Below are 19,222 nucleotides of genomic sequence, written 5' to 3'. Positions count from 1 at the left end.
AGGCAGTAGATACAGTCATGGAAAAAGACAGAAGAAAACAGACAAATCAGTTGTCAGTATCCATGGTCTCTGATCCTGTCTTGACCATGAAACAGAAGTGTTCAACATATACCTGCCAAAAAGCTTATGAAGATGTAGGCTCAATAAAGGAACATAAACAGCAACAACCAGATGTAGAACAACAATGGCAAGCTCTTCCATTCAAACTTTAACTATAACTTGTTCCTTTAACTTTATTTGATAAAGACAAAATCTACACTGAAATACTTATTTGACAAGCTCTCACTTTTCTCTTACAGTCTGATAATTTTCTTATCAGTCCCTTACAGATTTGTAACAGCATACTTAAAACTCCTACTATTCAAAGGTCAGTCATGAGCTTCACTGTAATGTTTTATCAAATGTATTCCTTCCTCCCATACTTCCTCAAAATTTATTTCTTCAAAGAACTGATAACTCAGTACCTGACAATTGGATCCATAGTGATAAATGTTATGTCTAAAATGACTTAACTAATACAATTTCAAAGTGCCATTCGCATAGATCACACAGAGTGTAATATGGTACTTTCAATGCTATCTTCTGGAAGAACAGTTAGGTCTCCAAAGCATGGGACTTCGAAAGGGCCATTTAAACAGGCAAATTATCAATGACTAATGTACTCAATGGGAGGCCTACAGGTCAAGATATTCAGTGATTAAGTGGCTTATGTACACCTTACAACTTTTCTGTAAGATATTTTCAAATTTCTTACAGATTTTTTCAAATATCAAATATAAGAGAAAGCCTACTTTAAAAGTCTCAGGTATTTTCAATGGTTTCTGAATTATCTGTAGGAAGCTCTGACTTACTTGTATAGAGTTTGATATATGTATCCACCATTAAATCCAAATTTTGTTTTATTTCAAAATTTATGCTAAGCAAAGCCAAGTTACTTGAACTTTGGTCTGTGAAAGTGTTCCTCAGGTATGCTTTGAGATGCTTCCACCCATTTTCATAGCATTCATTCTCAACCTTCATCACAGGAATAATACATAGGACCTTCAGCAATGCATAAACATTAGGAAAAAACTTGATGTCTGGCAGATGAAGGGCTTCATAAATAGTGGATGGAAATTCTATATCTTTCCCTCTGTGTTTCCACTTGATTCTCCCAACAATGCAGCTCAGCAGAGAGTGTGTCAGGATTAGGTAAGTCACTTCTGTACATGTCAGCATGATGCTCCTCTGATGTATTGAATTTGAGCTGTCCCATGACAGATGTTACCAGAGATAACCATTTAAGAGATTTGAGGTGCTATTCTGAGAATATACCTTTCAGTTCCTGAATAATGTGTTCCACTGTTGGAACACTTAGAGTTTCTTTATAGTAACTCTCAGGGGTTAGCTGAGATTCCAGGTTACTGTGCTGAGCTCTGCGAAATTTCCCTGGGAGTTTCATCTGAATATCAAGTTTGGTTGCCAAATTTGTGGCTTCCTCAAACCAAAATTCATGATAAACTTCGATATTTTCCATCACTTCATTTAGTGAATGCAGCACTGCAGTCAAACTACTGGCTGCAAAGAAGACATCAGAAGTTTGCCCCTCAAGATTTTTCCCTAAGGGTCTTGTAAAATATAGAACATTTTAAAGAACAACAATGGTAACGATGAAATCAAAATCTGTTACCACACTACAGAGTAAAAATGCTCGGCCAGCTATACAGTTATTCCATCTAACATTTGTGTCACTATTTATACCATCTAAACATAAAACAAGTGCTTGTAGGAGGTCCACTAAGATTTCAAAAGCATCATGCCTGCCTGTCCACTGAGAATGGCAAATTTCCTTCAGTTCTTTGCCCCTTTCTTCATTGTTCTGAAAGAGGACAGAAATTACATTGTCAAGCTCTAAAAGCAGTTGTGGTGATCGATGGAAAAAAGAACAAACTTCTTCAATTGTTCCTAATGCGACAGATACTCCCATTACAGGCACTGATTTTGCCAACCACGTATTTAAGGCACAGGAAGAACAGAGTGTGTAGATAGATTGAGGATATTTTTCTAAAAGTCTAGAAGCAACAACTTTCATTTTGGAAGAAAATCCACTGGACCAATGTAAGCCTGGCCACGACAGTACTCCATGTTTACTCCCCACTTCTCAGTTATCATAGTGTGAAATATCACAGCCAAAATTTCTGCATCAGCTTCATGAGGCAGGAAGCCCACAGATTCCTCTCTCAGGTTGTGAGTTTCATCAATAAACCTCACCAACACAGGCAGGTGCTCTTCCCCTGCTATGTCCACCACATTGTCAGTGACTATGGAAAAGAAGTGAGAGTCTCTCACTTCCCTGAGGGTTCCTCCCGAATGCAGCTCTCTAGCATCTGTTTCTGCTGTGTTTTCGAACAGAACAATGTGTTAACTGCTGTTGTCTCAAAGCGCCTTCTCAGAGCCTCTTCACCAGGATTGATCTGGCACTTCCAGCAGTGATTGAAAGTTATCAGGAGTAAAGAGACCTTCTGGGATTTCATCAGCTTCATGTCCATCCAGAGGTATGTTCTGTTTTCCCATAAGAATCAAAATTTCAAATAAAGATTTTAAGTATTCTTTGTCTTCCTTCTCTTCAAGTGTTAAAGGCAAGATGTCTTCATCCTGCTCTTCACTCCCTTCTTCTGTACTGGGGTTCTGAGCATTGCTGTTGTTTATTTCCTTATGTTTTGGTTCCTGTTCAGAAGTTTCATTAATTTTTTTCTGTTTCAGTGTCCTGATTTCATCTTCACTCAATTATTTTATTCGTTTTCTGTGTCTACTGTGTGGATTATTCAAATGTTTGGTAAGATCAAATATTGTTGTTATTGCACTATCTCGAAGAACTGTCCTATAAGGACTAGTTCTACAAATCATAGAAGTCTCAAAGTGTTTGGCACACAATCAGTAATGTTTATTTAGTTGATCAGGTGTTTTATCTTCTAAGTCTGCTCTCCTACTATTCTCCACCCACTTCTGGCATCTGGCTGGATCCTGCAGGAACCTGAAAACGGCCAGGTCCAACTGCATGCTCTTCCGAGTGCAGTTGGGGGCTGCCCAGAAGTTCTGCATTGTGTCGTCCGTGCGCGGCCAGCCCAGCCCTCCCCTCCCCGCCTCCTCAGGGCAGCCCGCCCACCCATCAGGGCTGGGGAGGGGAGCCGGGCCGGCATGCCAGTGGGAGGGGGATGGGAGGGCAAGAAACCTCAATTTTCTTAAATTCTCTGAGGCTTGATTTGTGACCCAAGATGTGATCTATCCTGGAGAATGTTCCAAGTGCACTTGAGAAGAAAGTGTATTCTGCCACTTTTGGGTGGAATGCTCTATTAATATCAGTTAGATCTATCTGGTCTATTGTGTCATTTAAAGCTTGTGTCTCCTTATTTATTTTCTGTTTGGATGATCTGTCCATTGGTGTAAGTGGGGTGTTAAAGTCCCCTACTATTATTGTGTTACTGTCAATTTCTCCTTTCATGGTTGTTAGCATTTGCCTTATGTATTGAGGTCCTCCTATATTGGGAGCATAAACATTTATAAGTGTTATATCTTCTTCCTGGATTGATCCTTTGACATTATGTAGTGTCCCTCCTTATCTCTTGTAACAGTCTTTATTTTAAAGTCTATTTTATCTGATACAAGTATTGCTACCTCAGCTTTCTTTTGATTTCCATTTGCATGGAATACTCTTTTCCATCCCTTCACTTTCAGTCTGTATGTGTCTCTAAGTCTGAAGTGGGTCTCTTGTAGACAGCATATATATGGGTCTTGTTTTTGTATCCATTCAGCCAGTCTGTGTCTTTAGGTTGGGGCATTTAATCCATTTACTTTCAAGGTTATTATCGATATGTATGTTCCTATTAACATTTTCTTAATTGTTTTGGGTTCTTTTTGTGGGTCTTTTTCTTCTCTTGTGTTTCCCACTTGGAGAAGTTTCTTTAGCATTTGTTATAAAGCCAGTTTGGTGGTGCTGAATTCTCTTAGGTTTTGCTTGTCTGAAAAGCTTTTGACTTCTCTATCGAATCTGAATGACATCCTTGATGGGTAATCTTGGTTGTAGGTTTTTCTCTTTCATCACTTCAAGTATATCCTGCCACTCCCTTCTGGCCTGCAGCATTTCCACTGAAAAATCAGCTGATAACCTTATGGGGATTCTTTGTATGTTCTTTTTTGTTTTTCCCTTGCTGCTTTTAATATTTTTTCTTTGAATTTAATTTTTGTTAGTTTGATTAATATGTGTCTTGGTGTGTTTTTCCTAGGGTTTATCCTATATGGGACTCAATTTGGTTCCTGGACTTGGGTGAATATTTCCTTTCCCATGTTAGGGAAGTTTTCAACTATAAACTCTTCAAATATTTTCTCAGACCCTTTCTTTTTCTCTTCTTTTTCTGGGACCCTTAAAATTCGAATATTGGCATGTTTAGTGTTGTCCCAGATGTCTCTGAGATTGACTTCAATTCTTTTCATTCTTTTCTCTTTATTCTGCTCCTTGGTAGTTATTTCCAACATTTTGTCTTCCAGCTCACTTATTCGTTTTTCTGCCTCAGTTATTCTCTTATTGATTCCTTCTAGTGTATTTTTCACTTCAATTATTGTGTTGTTCATCTCTGTTTGTTTGTTCTTTAGTTCTTCCAGATCTTTGTTAAACATTTCCTGTATTTTCTCAATCTGTGCCTCCATTCTGTTTCTAAGATTCTGGATCATCTTTACTATTATTACTCTGAATTCTTTTTCAGGTAGATTGCCTATTTCCACCTTTTTTTTTTTTTTAAACATCTTTATTGGAGTATAATTGCTTTAAAATGGTGTGTTAGCTTCTGTTTATAACAGAGTGAATCAGTTATACATATACATATGTCCCCATATCTCTTGCCTCTTGCATCTCCCTCCCTCCCACCCTCCTTATCCCACCCCTCTAGGTGGTCAAAAAGCACCAAGTTAATCTCCCTGTGCTATGCGGCTGCTTCCCACTAGCTACCTATTTTACGTTTGGTAATGTATATATATCCATGTCACTCTCTAACTTTGTCCCAGCTTACCCTTCCCCCTCCCCATATCCTCAAGTCCATTCTCTAGTAGGTATGCATCTTTATTCCTGTCTTGCCCCTAGGTTCTTCATGACAATTTTTTTTTTTTTAGATTCCATATATATGTGTTAGCATACGGTATTTGTTTTTCTCTTTCTGACTTACTTCACTCTGTGTGACAGTCTCTAGGTCCATCCACCTCACTACAAATAACTCAGTTTCGTTCCTTTTTATGGCTGAGTAATATTCCACTGTATATATGTGCCACATCTTCTTTATCCATTCATCTGTTGATGGACACTTAGGTTGCTTCCATGTCCTGGCTATTGTAAATAGAGCTGCAATGAACATTTTGGTACATGACTCTTTTTGAATTATGGTTTTCTCAGGGTATATGTCCAGTAGTGGGATTGCTGGGTCGTATGGTAGTTCTATTTTTAGTTTTTTAAGGAATGTCCATACTGTTCTCCATAGTGGCTGTATCAACTTACATTCCCACCAACAGTGCAAGAGGCTTCCCTTTTCTCCACACCCTGTCCAGCATTTATTGTTTCTAGATTTTTTGATGATGGCCATTCTGACTGGTGTGAGATGACATCTCATTGTAGTTTTGATTTACATTTCTCTAATGATTAACGATGTTGAACATTCTTTCATGTGTCTGTTGGCAATCTGTATATCTTCTTTGGAGAAATGTCTATTTAGGTCTTCTGCTCAGTTTTGGAATGGGTTGTTTGCTTTTTTGATATTGAGCTGCATGAGCTGCTTATAAAGTTTGGAGATTAATCTTTTGTCAGTTGCTTCATTTGGAAATATTTTCTCCCATTCTGAGGGTTGTCTTTTCATCTTGTTTATGGTTTCCTTTGCTGTGCAAAACCTTTTAAGTTTCATTAGGTCCCATTTGTTTATTTTTGTTTTTATTTCCATTACTCTAGGAGGTGGGTCAAAAAGGATCTTGCTGTGATTTATGTCATGGAGTGTTCTGCCTATGTTTTCCTCTAAGAGTTTGATGGTGTCTGACCTTACATTTAGGTCTTTAATCCATTGTGCGTTTATTTTTGTGTATGGTGTTACAGAGTGTTCTAATTTCATTCTTTTCCATGTTGCTGTCCAGTTTTCCCAGCACCAGTTATTGAAGAGGCTCTCTTTTCTCCACTGTATATTCTTGCCTCCTTTATCAAAGATAAGGTGACCATATGTGTGTGGGTTTATCTCTGGGCTTTCTATCCTGTTCCATTGATCTATATTTCTGTTTCTGTGCCAGTACCAAACTGTCTTGATTACTGTAGCTTCGTAGTATAGTCTGAAGTCAAGGAGCCTGATTCCTCCAGCTCCGTTTTTCTTTCTCAAGATTGCTTTGGCTATTCAGAGTCTTTTGTGTTTCCATACAAACTGTGAAATTTTTTGCTCTAGTTCTGTGAAAAATGCCAGTGGTCGTTTGATAGGGATTGCATTGAATCTGTAGATTGCTTTGGGTAGTAGAGTCATTTTCACAATGTTGATCCTTCCAATCCAAGAACATGGTATATCTCTCCATTTTTTGTATCATCTTTAATTTCTTTCATCAGTGTCTTATAGTTTTCTGTATACAGGTCTTTTGTCTCCTTAGGTAGGTGTATTCCTAGGTATTTTATTCTTTTTGTTGCAATGGTAAATTGTCATGTTTCCTTAATTTCTCTTTCAGATTTTTCATCATTAGTGTATAGGAATGCAAGAGATTTCTGTGCATTAATTTTGTATCCTGCTACTTTACCAAATTCATTGATTAGCTCTAGGCGTTTTCTGGTAGCATCTTTAGGATTCTCTATGTATAGTATCATGTCATCTGCAAACAGTGACAGTTTTACTTCTTCTTTTCTGATTTGGATTCCTTTTATTTCTTTTTCTTCTCTGATTGCTGTGGCTAAAACTTCCAAAACTATGTTGAATAATAGTGGTGAGAGGGGGCAACCTTGTCTTGTTCCTGATCTTAGTGGAAATGGTTTCAGTTTTTCACCATTGAGGACAATGTTGGCTGTGGGTTTGTCATATATGGCCTTTATTATGTTGAGGAAAATTCCCTCTATGCCTACTTTCTGGAAGGTTTTTTACATTAATGGGTGTTGAATTTTGTCGAAAGCTTTCTCTGCATCTTTTGTGATGATCGTATGTTTTTTCTCCGTCAATTTGTTAATATGGTGTATCACGTTGATTGATTTCGTACATTGAAGAAGCCTTGCATTCTTGGGATAAACCTCACTTGATCATATTGTATGATCCTTTTAATGTGCTGTTGGATTCTGTTTGCTAGTATTTTGTTGAGGATTTTTGCATCTATGTTCATCAGTGCTATTGGCCTGTAGTTTTATTTCTTTGTGACATCTTTGTCTAGTTTTGGTATCAGAGTGATGGTGGCCTTGTAGAATGAGTTTGGGAGTGTTCCTCCCTCTGCTATATTTTGGAAGAGTTTGAGAAGGATAGGTGTTAGCTCTACTCTAAATGTTTGATAGAATTTGCCTGTGAAGCCTTCTGGTCCTGGGCTTTTGTTTGTTGGAAGATTTTTAATCACAGTCTTAATTTCAGTGCTTGTGATTGGTCTGTTCATATTTTCTATTTCTTCCTGGTTCAGTCTGAGAAGGTTGTGCATTTCTAAGAATTTGTCCATTTCTTCCTGGTTGTCCATTTTATTGGCATATAGTTGCTTGCAGTAATATCTCAGGATCCTTTGTATTTCTGCAGTGTCAGTTGTTACTTCTCCTTTTTCATTTCTAATTCTATTGATTTGAGTCTTGTCCCTTTTTTTCTTGATAAGTCTGGCTAATGGTTTATCAATTTTGTTTATCTTCTCAAAGAACCAGCTTTTAGTTTTATTGATCTTTGCTATCGTTTCCTTCATTTCTTTTTCATTTATTTCTGTTCTGATCTTTATGATTTCTTTCTTTCTGCTAACTTTGGGGTTTTCTTGTTCTTTGTTCTCTAATTGCTTTAGGTGTAAGGTTAGGTTGTTTATTTGATATGTTTCTTGTTTCTTAAGGTAGGATTGTATTGCTATAAACTTCCCTCTTAGAACTGCGTTTGCTGCATCTCATAGGTTTTGGATGGTCATGTTTTCATTGTCATATGTTTCTAGGTATGTTTTTATTTCCTCTTTGATTTCTTCAATGATCTCTTGGTTATTATGTAGTGTGTTGTTTAGCTTCCATGGGTTTGTATTTCTTACAGATTTTTTCCTGTAACTGATACCTAGTCTCATCGCGTTGTGGTCAGAAAAGATACTTGATATGATTTCAATTTTCTCTAAATTTACCAAGGCTTGATTTGTGATCCAAGATATGATCTATCCTGGAGAATGTTACATGAGCACTTGAGAAGAATGTGTATTCTGTTGTTTTGGATGGAATGTCTTATAAATATCAATTAAGTCCATCTTTTTTAATGTATCATTTAAAGCTTGTGTTTCCATATTTATTTTCACTTTGTATGATCTCTCCATTGGTGAAAGTGGGGTGTTAAAGTCCCCTACTATGATTGTGTTAGTTTTGATTTTCCCTTTTATGGCTGTTAGTATTTGCCTTATGTATTGAGGTGCTCCTATGTTGGGTGCATAAATATTTACAATTGTTATATATTTTTCTTGGATTGATCCCTTGATCATTATGTAGTTTCCTTCTTTGTCTCTTGTAATAGTCTTTGTTTTAAAGTCTATTTTGTCTGATATGAGAATTGCTACACCAGCTTTCTTTTGATTTCCATTTGCATGGAATATCTTTTTCCATCCCCTCACTTTCTGTCTGTATGTGTTCCTAGGTCTGAAGTGGGTCTCTTATAGACAGCATATATATGGGTCTTGTTTTTGTATCCATTCAGCCCATCTATGTCTTTTGGTTGGAGCATTTAATCCATTTACATTTAAGGAAATTATCAATATGTATGTTCCTATTGCCATTTTCTTAATTGTTTTGGGTTTATTATTGTAGGTCTTTTCCTTCTCTTGTGTTTCCTGCCTAGAGAAGTCCCTTTAGCATTTGTTGTAAAGCTGGTTTTGTGGTGCTGAATTCTCTTAGCTTTTGCTTGTCTCTGAAGTTTTTAATTTCTCTGTCAGATCTGAATGACATCCTTGCTGGGTAGAGTAATCTTGGTTGTAAGTTTTTCTCCTTCATCACTTTAAATATGTCTTGCCACTCCCTTCTGGCTTGCAGAGTTTCTACTGAAAAATCAGCTGTTAACCTTATGGGGATTCCCTTATGTGTTATTTGTTGTTTTTCCCTTGCAGCTTTTAATATTTGTTCTTTGTATTTAATTTTTGGGTGTTTGATTAATATGTGTCTTGTCGTGTTTCTCCTTGGATATTTCCTGTATGGGACTCTGTGCTTCCTGGACTTGATTAACTATTTCCTTTCCCATATTAGGGAAGTTTTCAACTATAATCTCTTCAAATATTTTCTCAGTCCCTTTCTTTTTCTTTTCTTCTTCTGGGAACCCTATAATTCGAATGTTGGTGCATTTAATGCTGTCCCAGAGGTCTCTGAGACTGTCCTCAATTCTCTTCATTCTTTTTTCTTTATTCTGCTCTGCAGTAGTTATTTCCACTATTTTATCTTGCAGGTCACTTATCCGTTCTTCTGCCTCAGTTATTCTGCTATTGTTTCCTTCTAGAGAATTTTAAATTTCATTTATTGTGTTGTTCATCACTGTTTGTTTGCTCTTTAGTTCTTCTAGTTCCTTGTTAAACGTTTCTTATATTTTCTCCATTCTATTTCTAAGATTTTGGATCATCTTTACTATCATTTTTCTGAATTATTTTTCAGGTAGACTGCTTATTTCCTCTTCATTTGTTAGGTCTAGTGGGTTTTTGCCTTGCTCCTTCATCTGCTGTGTGTCTCTCTGTCTTCTCATTACGCTTAACTTACTGTGTTTGGGGTTTCCTGTTTGCAGGCTGCAGGTTTGTAGTTCCCATTGTTTTTGGTGTCTCTCCCCAGTTGCTAAGGTTGGTTCGGTGGGTTGTGTAGGCTTCCTGGTGGAGGGGGCTAGTGCCTGTGTTCTGGTGGATGAGGCTGGATCTTGTCTTTCTGGTGGGCAGGTGCACGTCTAGTGGTGTGTTTTGGGGTGTCTGTGGCCTTATTATGATTTTAGGCAGCCTCTCTGCTAATGGATGGGGCTGTGTTCCTGTCTTGCTAGTTGTTTGGTATAGGGTGTCCAGCACTGTAGCTTGCTGGTCGTTGAGTGGAGCTGGGTCTTGGCGTTGAAATGGAGATCTCTGGGAGATTTTTGCTGTTTGATATTACGTGGAGCTGAGAGGTCTCTTGTGGACCAGTGTCCTGAACTTGGCTCTCCCACCTCAGAGGCACAGCCCTGACGCCTGGCTGGAGCACCAAGAGCCTGTCCTCCACACAGTTCAGAATAAAAGGGAGGAAAAAAATAAATAAAGAAAGAAGAAGATAAAATAAATTAAAATAAAGTAAAATAAATAAAAATAAAGTTATTAAAATAAAAAATTATTAAGAAAAAAAATTTTTAAGTAATAATAAAAAAAAAACAGACAGACAGAACCCTAGGGCAAATGGTATAAGCAAAGCTATACAGACAAAATCACACACAGAAGCATACACATACACACTGAGAAAAAGTGAAAAAGGGAAATATATATATATATTGTTGCTCCCAAAGTCCACCTTCTCAATTTGGGATGATTCGTTGTCTAGTCAGGTATTCCACAGATGCAGGTACATCAAGTTGTTTGTGGAGCTTTAATCCGCTGCTTCTGAGGCTGCTGGGAGAAATTTCCTTTTCTCTTCTTTGTTCGCCCAGCTCCCGGGGTTCAGCTTTGGATTTGGACCCGCCTCTGCCTGTAGGTCGCCTGAGGGCGTCTATTCCCCGCCCAGACAGGACGGGGTTAAAGGAGCAGCTGCTTCGGGGGCTCTGGCCCACCCAGGCCGTGGGGAGGGAGGGGTACAGAGGAGGCGGGGCGAGCCTGTGGCGGCAGAGGCCGGCGTGACGTTGCACCAGCCTGAGGTGCGCCATGCATTCTCCCAGGGAAGTTGTCCCTGGATCACGGGACCCTGGCAGTGGCGGGCTGCACAGGCTTCCGGGAGGGGCGGTGTGGAGAGTGACCTGTGCTCGCACACAGGCTTCTTGGTGGCAGCAGCAGCAGCCTCATCGTTTCATGCCCGTCTCTGGGGTCTGCACTGATAACCGCGGCTCACGCCCGTCTCTGGAGCTCGTTTAGGCGGCGCTCTGAATCCCCTCTCCTCGAGCACCAGGAAACAAAGAGGCAAGAGAAAGTCTCTTGCCTCTTCGGCAGCTCCAGACTTTTCCCCGGACTCCCTCCCGGCTAGCTGTGGCGCACTAGCCCCTTCAGGCTGTGTTCACGCAGCCAACCCCAGTCCTCTCCCTGCGATCCGACCGAAGCCCGAGCCTCAGCTCCCAGCCCCCGCCCACCCCGGCGGCTGAGCAGACAAGCCTCTCAGGCTGGTGAGTGCTGGTTGGCACTGATCCTCCGTGCGGGAGTCTCTCCGCTTTGCCCTCCGCACCCCTGTGGCTGTGCTCTCCTCCGTGGCTCCGAAGCTTCCCCCCTCCGCCACCCGCAGTCTCCGCCCGCGAAGGGGCTTCCTAGTGTGTGGAAACCTTTCCTCCTTCACGGCTCCCTCCCACTGGTGCAGGTCCCATCCCTATTCTTTTGTCTCTGTTTTTTCTTTTTTTTTGGTCCTACCCAGGTACATGGGGAGTTTCTTGCCTTTTGGGAGGTCTGAGGTCTTTTGCCAGCATTCAGTAGGTGTTCTGTAGGAGTTGTTTCACACGTAGATGTATTTCTGATGTATTTGTGGGGAAGAAGGTGATCTCCACGTCTTACTCTTCTGCCATCTTGAAGCTCCTCCTTCCTCCTCTTCATTTATTTGGTCTTGCAGGTTTTACTTTTCTCCTTCATCTGTGACATATTTTTTTGCAGTCTCATTTTTTTTTTTTCTAATGAGTGGGATTGTGTTCCTGTCTTACTGGTTGTTTGGACTGAGGCTTCCAACACTGGAGTTTGTAGGCTATTGGGTAGAGCTGGGTTTTGGTGTTGAGATGAGGAACTCTGTGAGACCTCACTCCAATGAATATTCCCTGGTGTATGAGGTTCTCTGTTAGGCCAGTGGTTGGGACTCAGAGCTCCCACTGCAGGAGCCTTGGCCCGATCCCAGGCTCATGAACCAAGATCCCGCAAGCTGACTGGGGTGGTAAAAAAAAAAAAAAAAGCAATAACAAAGTAAAAAATAAAATTAGACTAGGAAATTAACAGATATGTTAGGAAGAATATAAAAGTAAAAATATAGATGAATCAACAACTGGAAGGTACATCAGTACCACAATAGTAAAAAGAGGAGGAAGGAAAAGGAAAAAAAAAAGGGTGGGGGGTAAAGGCTTTGGCTGTGGAGGGTGGGGCCTATGTAAGGGTGAGGTTTGGGTGGTGGGCGCGACTAATGCTCAGGACCCATAGGGCTGGAAAAGGCCCTGGTTGCTGTGGAGGTGGCACTTAGGCTCATGGAACAGAGGGACCCAGGCTGTGCCCCTCACCCCTGGTCTCAGAGGGCAGGCGACCTCACCTGGGAGCCCAGTAGGCTTCCTGGGCTCGAGTGGGTGGGGCAAGCCCTCCTCTCCTCTCCTGCTCCTCTGGTCAGGGAGGGCCCCTCCCACTTGGCTCTCCTGATCTCCCTGGTCTCCCTCCTATGGCCCCAAGGACCTACGTGGCCTGGAGGGGGTTTTGGAGGGCAGGGGATTGGCCTGCTCAGCAGGCTCCCCGGCCTGAGTAGGCGGGACAATCACCCTCCGCTCCTCTCCCACCCCTCCTGGATGGCTTCTCCCTCCTGCATCTCCTGATCTCCCCAGCCTCAGGGGCCCCGATCCTGTCCGGCCTCCACTTCTCCTCCCCCCTCAGTCCCTCTATGTCCTACTGGTTCACTTTGGGGTTCCTCCTGTGTCCTTGGGTGTCAGAGTCCCCCACCAGCAGCCGGCAGGCGCCCTAGTTGTGGGGAGACGCTAACTCTGTGTCTTCCCACACCACCATCTTGACTCCACACCCCTGCTTTATTTCTTAAAGGAAGCTGAGATATACTTGGTGTCTAAAGAGTTTTTATAGCTGGGTCGTACAGTCAGAGTGAGTTAAATGATATACCAGATTACCCCCTAATTTCAGTGGTTTAACAACACAAAAATGTCTTTCTTTCTTACATTGTAATCCAGTGAGAGGTGGCAGAGCTGGGCAATGAATAGGGGGTAGAGAGCTGGGGCTGACTGCTTCTATCACGTGGCTCCACCACCTGCCAGGACCTCCGAGTCTGCCCCTGGATCTTTCAGCTCCACCAACAAATGAGGAAAGAGACAGAGAGGGTGGAGAATTGTTTTTATGGTCACTCCTAGAGGTGCTATATCAATTTGCTATACATTACAGTGATCAGAACTCATGTGACTCCACCTCTGCAGGGTGGCCAAGAAACGTAGTTTAACTGTATACTAAACATGAAGAGGAAATTACTTATGTCATCTGCTAGGTCATCCAGGTGTGGCAGAAATATGCACAGGGAGATGTTTATACAATATGGTAGCCAAACAGAGAGATTTACATTGTTATAGAGAGAGATTAAAAAGACTAATGTGATCAAAAGGTCACAAGGAGGGACAAGGGGGTAATTCTGACCTCAGAGAAGGGACTTAATGCAATCTCTCTTGTTTTGTAAACAGGGAAATGATGACAGTGGTAATCAAAGTGGACTGCTCAGAGTCACTGCAAATCAACAGCTTAGCTGAAACTAGGACGCCTAGGCCAGTGTACTTCCTGACCAGTGCAGTAGGATCACAAATGCCAGCATTCTTTGGAGAAAAGCCTGCTTGGATCTGGTTTGAGATCAAAGTTAAGTTAATCGACTTCATTTATTTATTTATTTTTTTAGTGGTATACCTTTGAAGAAGCTCTTCAGAACTCTTAAAAGTCTCTGATTGTCTAAGAGCACAGAGTGGAGTAGGCATTTAATGTGAGAGAGGAAGACGGAGAGAGAGAGAGACAGAGAAAGAGAGACAGGCGGAGGGACAGAGAGAAGCAGAGAGACTGACAGAGAGGAGAACCACTAAGGAAGAGCCAAAGATCTACTAAAGAAATGCTCTTTTTTTTTTTTTTACTTTTATTATTTATTTATTTATTTATTTATTTATTTATTTATTTATTTATTTATTTATTTATTTATTTATTTATTTATTTATTTATGGCTGTGTTGGGTCTTCGTTTCTGTGCGAGGGCTTTCTCTAGTTGCGGCAAGTGGGGGCCACTCTTCATCGCGGTGCGCGGGCCTCTCACTATCGTGGCCTCTCTTGTTGCGGAGCACAGGCTCCAGACGCGCAGGCTCAGTAATTGTGGCTCACGGGCCTAGTTGCTCCGCGGCATGTGGGATCTTCCCAGACCAGGGCTCAAACCCGTGTACCCTGCATTGGCAGGCAGATTCTCAACCACTGCGCCACCAGGGAAGCCCAGAAATGCTCTTTTGATAGTCCACCTGGACTATTCGTTTTGATAACTCTAGGGGTCTATAACATGAATTTTACTTCCTGTTTTCTAGTTCTAAGGAGAGCTAACCCCTGGTCAAACACTGAAGAAGGTAATTGTTTTGCGGGCCCTCTGCCCCTCCTGTGGTGTACCTCTCCTACCATTTAAAGCCGCATTGTGTCTCCCAAATCCCTCAACAGATAGCAATGCCCTCAATTCATTCCCTGGTCATTCTATTCTCCTTCCCCCAAAGATTACTATAGTTGTGTATAAGGTGTTGATTATGTACATTCATTGTCTCCTAATCCCTCACATATACTATATGAGCTGAGTTTTATTATACCAGTTTTATAGGTGAGGAAATTGAGACCAATAGACAGAGCTACCAATTATTGGTTTCAAGTGCTTTATGTATACCATCACATTTCATACAGCAACTTTGCAAAATACTGTTATATCACTTCCCTTTAAAATAAGAAGTGTCAATATCGGAGAGGTTAAATATTTTTTCCAAGATCACCAAGCTGGCAAGATGAAAAGCTGGATTTTAAACTTAGATCTATTTTATTTCAAAACCTATGCTTTTCCTGATGCTTAATAATGATGATGATGATGATTTTATCATCTTTAATCATTTTTTACTGTTATTAATTTTTTATTTCATAGTCTCCTCAGAGAAATAATTCTACGATGGGATTCAATGATGGGATTCACAGAGATGTGATGCTTTAAACCTTATGAATAAATGTGGTAGTTTAATTTGTCATTTAGGATGCTTTCAGCTCCAAGCTAAAAAAAAGACAAATGGCATAAACAAGTAAACAACAAGGTATTTATTCTCTCTCTGAAAGCAAAATCCAGAAATAGAAGAGTTTCAAAGCTGGTTAATTCAACAGTTCAGTGATCATTGAGGAACCAGTATCCATCCATCTTTTCAGTATCCATCCATCCATGCATCCATTTTCTGCCTCCATCCAGAGGCAGAAAATGAAACTACTAAACTTGTGTTCCTTTTTAAGTGTGAGAAAAACCTTCCCAGATCCTCACCAACACATTTCCCTTGATGTCTCTTTAGCCAAAATTGTGTCACATGCCTGTGCTTAAACTAATAACTTTCCAAGAACAATGGAATTACCATATTTGACTTAAACCACTGAAGACTTAGCCTCTTATAGCTTTGGTGACCCTTGAACAAAATAAGAATTCTATGAGGAAGAAGGATCAAGGCCATGGCCAGTGGGTAGGAAGTAGTAGTGACGATCACATTCAGACACGAGAACTTAGTGGGTGAGGGAAAGAGGTAGAAGCTTTCAAGTTCAGAACAGAGGTCTCTTGTTCTCCCACGAGCCCAGTCCTGCTATGAAACTTGTTATAGAAATAAGTACTATTTATAAGTGTTTCAGAAAGAATTTTCACATTGTTTTAGGGTGTTATTTTGAAATTACAAAGATTCCAAGTTGGTTGATGGAAAATCACTTGGAAAAATAATTGAAATTCTGACTCATTAAGGCCCACTTATGTTATTCTATTATGGACTCGTGGATTTCAAATAATTTTAGAATCATTTAGTTTAATCTCCCAACCCCCTGTTGTAATGCTTAGCTTCCTTCCACTGTATATTTGGTTACCTAGCCTCTGCCTCAACACATTCCATGGCGGGGGGCTCACTATTTACAGTACACTCCCTTTTTTGTTAAAAAGTTATTTTTCATTTTAAATGAAATTGCTATAATTAATTAAGTATATCTTTTGCAAAGACACAAATGTGCTGTGTAGAGAAAAATAGGTTTTGGAATCAGCAGATTCTGATCTAAGATTGGCATCTCAGGCTTGCAATGACTGGTTATGGGGCTGGGAGCCAGACTATATCTAGATTCCAGTTCCAGATATCCTATCTACCAGCTGGGTAACCTTAGGAAAGCACTTAACTCAACCCCTATCCCCATGCCTCAGCTTTCTTTTCTGCAAAATGGGTCCTATAGCGGTATTTACTTAAAGGGGTTGAGTCTATATATGTAACACCTTAGTGCTGCTGGAGACACTAATTGTTGCTTAATATATTAAAATGAGCTGTGAGGACTTACAAAAAAATTTGAACTCTTTAAGATGCAATAAAATTGATATAACCATAACTACCTCTGAGGTTTGTTAAAATGACTAAATGAGAGAGTGAATACAGAGAACTCAAAAAAGGTTAGTCCTTCATCCCACTTCACTTGCCCAACTCCTGCCTGGAACTTAGAAGGCACCCTTTAAATATTGCCTGCTCCTCTAGTTCCCTTTCCCCCATGAAGCTATAAGGGTGAAGTTCACAGGGTGAATCTCAACCTTCCCTGTGGATTCCATGTTTCTGCAGAAAGCAAGTCTGCTGTCCTCAAGGTTCAGGCCTCACTACCACTTGTATCTCCTGGGGTCACCAGACCATAAACTTCTCAACAGCAGCACCAAATCTTACTCAACCTTTTACCTGTACAATTCCTGGAACAAAATCAGTGCTCAACACGTATTTATAACTGAATTAACTTTTCTCTGTGACTTTCTGTAAGTACTGTATCACTGTAAATGTTTAATCAACTAATTATAATAAAATTAGCCATTGATATTATTATTGTATAAGAAACTCAATTGTTTGTGCAGGTAATGGGATGGAGGTCAGTGGGGAATACAGCTATTTCCAATGTCTGCAGTACCTATTTCCTTTTCTCCCTAAGCCAGACCTTTCTATGTTTACTTTTCCTCTCCCAAGATGCAAATCATACCCATGAAGAACAGCCATCACAGTGGGAAGGGAGAACTGAATGTCTCCATGACCTGCTTTCTGTTTTTCTTCACTCTGGCTGGGGCTACACTTCCGGTTCACTATGCAGCTTGGGGTAATGCAAATTGCATTTTAAATGGATTAACTAAAGTCAATGTCTGATGACTGCTGCCCCTAAACATGCTTGTCCCAAATCATTTATTTTTGCCCTTCAAATGGTAACCTGAATTCCATACGAATTATGGTATATGACACATTAAATCAAAACGTCGGTCCATTCAACCCAGTCTTCAGTCCCTGCTGCTGTCACTAGGTAAGGATTGGGACAGAGCCTAAGAGTTTCATGGCATAAATTTAAAATACAAAAAAAATTCTTCAAAGGCTTTTACAGATTCACCATCATGGATTAATCTTAATGTTTCTTGAGTTTCTGTGAGGAACTAGGGAACATCAGGATTTGTCCCTAGTTCTTGGGATCAAGTTTGTGTTCTCACTATGGTCTTGTAGATGCTGATCTACTTCCAGTATCCATCTTAGCAGACCTAAGAGGCCTGTCTACACAATGGTCCACACAATGGCTGGCCTTGGCTTTGTGTGACTCCTGCTTTTTACCTTTGGTACATTCGAATACTAAATAACTTTTTCAGGCCCCGCCTCCCTGGGAAAGAGGCACAAACCTTTTCCACTCAAGACACACCTTCTTGACGTAAGACAAATCTGTTTATCTAAGAAGCCAGAAATTCAGAAGCTTCACTAAATTATTCTTCGGGAACCAAGTAAAAAAATCTGATGAGTTGACTCCTACTTTTATTTTGGCTGGGCTGGGATGTCTGTATAAACAGCCTTTCTTATGACAATTTGGCAGCATGAATTCTGGTCAGGAAGAGGAGAATTGGACAAATGTTTTTATTTCTCAGTCACCATCCTCACTTGCCCTCCCCTTTGCTGCCCTTTCTCTGAACTGAGACTGGAGTTTGATTGGGGCTTTGTTTTGTGCCTTGAGCAAAAGTTTTGGGTCAGCTGAGGTCAGTTCTCGTTTTATCTAAATCAGTTTGCCTTTCCTCAATCTCAATGGAAAACTTCAACAAAAATACATTTACACATAAGACTCAGTTTTCAATGAGTTCTGTATAGGCAAAGGAGACCAGATCCTTATCCCTGCAGACACTTAACCTCTTAAACAATGTTTTATTAATTTTTTTCAAAGAACTTCTACTTCTTCATAAATAAATTGGCTCCCCTGCTTCCAATACTGACTCCAGAAGCTTGTAGACTTTTGACATTTCCTGTAATTTTAATGTAGACATTGTCTCAAATATATTGTAAGGTGGCAGTGTCATAGACTGGAGAACGTTCTGTGGAGGAATGATAGTCCGGAAGCCTGGGTTCTAGTCCTGACTATGCCATTAAGTGTGAACCTGAGCAAATTCCTAAACCCTAAGCTACTCATCTCAATACATAGAAACTGGATAATATTTAAGCTTTCTTAGACTACCAAGATTTAATGATTCAATTGATAGAAACTGAGTGGAAATCCAAGACACACAAATCAATCAAAAAATAGATATTGGATTTATTTTAGAACTCACAATTTTTAGGAGGCTAATAAGCAAGGAGTACATCTTCCTGAGTTATCAAGACTAATAGTGACATTTAAGAAGCAATAGACAACTTTTAGCACGTCAGAGCTGGAAGGGACCAGAGAGGTTTTCATATCAAACCCATTCCTTTTATAGAGGAGGGCATTGAGGCTTGAAGAGGAGCAGTGACTTGTCTAATGTTGGTTGAAAAAAGTTACCCAGGATTTTCTCTTGGTTGCTTTTATTTATACTACCTTGACTCTTTATACTACTCAGAGGTATTCTTTACCATAAATGTTGCTAGTGTTGTGTTTTAAATAATTCCAGCTTTTAAAAACTCTGTTTAAAGCAAACCCACTAG

General features: G+C 40.3%; 1 pseudogene; it reads right to left on the bottom strand.

Annotated features, from left to right (window-relative positions):
• Positions 1 to 801: 801 nt before the first annotated feature.
• Positions 802 to 3,081, bottom strand: LOC118880468 (annotated as a pseudogene).
• Positions 3,082 to 19,222: the final 16,141 nt, after the last annotated feature.

The sequence above is a fragment of the Balaenoptera musculus genome, chromosome 1 (assembly GCF_009873245.2).
Source record: "Balaenoptera musculus isolate JJ_BM4_2016_0621 chromosome 1, mBalMus1.pri.v3, whole genome shotgun sequence".
NCBI classification, from domain to species: Eukaryota; Metazoa; Chordata; class Mammalia; order Artiodactyla; family Balaenopteridae; genus Balaenoptera; species Balaenoptera musculus.
The sequence above is the reverse complement of the archived record's forward strand: the minus strand, read 5'-3'. Positions and strand labels throughout refer to the sequence as shown.